Source organism: Tupaia chinensis, unplaced genomic scaffold, assembly GCF_000334495.1.
Source record: "Tupaia chinensis unplaced genomic scaffold, TupChi_1.0 Scaffold000498_1, whole genome shotgun sequence".
Classification (NCBI taxonomy): Eukaryota; Metazoa; Chordata; class Mammalia; order Scandentia; family Tupaiidae; genus Tupaia; species Tupaia belangeri.
This window is the reverse complement of record NW_006160010.1, coordinates 292,247-293,071: the sequence shown is the minus strand read 5'-3', so window position 1 is coordinate 293,071 and position 825 is coordinate 292,247.

Sequence of the window (825 nt, the reverse complement as noted above, 5' to 3'; positions counted from 1 at the left end):
ACCACAAAAGTTAGTATATTAGCTATAATTGCTCCAAGATTTTCTTTTACTATGATAATTTACCCCTAAATCTAAATGTAAACACTGGGGCAGTGCTCATTGTTATGTTTTAGTTAGATTTATGCAATGTCCATAAAGTGCTTCTATCTAAGCTGGCTTTACTTTACGTGCCCAAGGAGTAGGTAGAAGAAGGTTTTAAGCAAGTCTCTGGAAATGGCAGAAAAATATTGCAATATGTCAAGTGATTTAAGTTGTCAGTAAGGATCAGGGATTAGTTCAGTTACTGAATTTCATGCTTAGTTTTCTTTTTGGCCAAATAATACTAGAAAACAGAGGTTAGCTATTACTTTTAATGCTTCTGTTCTTGATTGAAATTGACATTTTTATGTTGACCACAGAGCATGGAAAACATGGCCGTATTCTTTTTTCTCTAAGGCAAAAAAAAAAAACCAAAACAACAAAACCAGATTACATCAAGTAAAATTCAGACCAGACACCTCTTCCCATTTCTTTTACATTTTGATGGTAGCAAAAAATGATCTGGGGCAAGCAGGTAGCGCAGTGGTTATGTTGCCAGACTCCCACAGGGTTGACTGCAGTTTGAGTCCCAGACTTGGTGGCTTAAAAATCATACTGGACATATGTGCATGCATGCCGAAGATCCTGGGAGGAGAATGAAGGGACTGTGGTGTGGCCACCATCTCCTGGGGGGTGATTTCTCACTTTCTCTCTCGGTCTCTCTCTCTTTTGCCCACATCCTATGGCAAAAATCTCTTAATAATAAAATCTGTACTGACTTCTTATAGAAGATAGTTTTAGTAATGC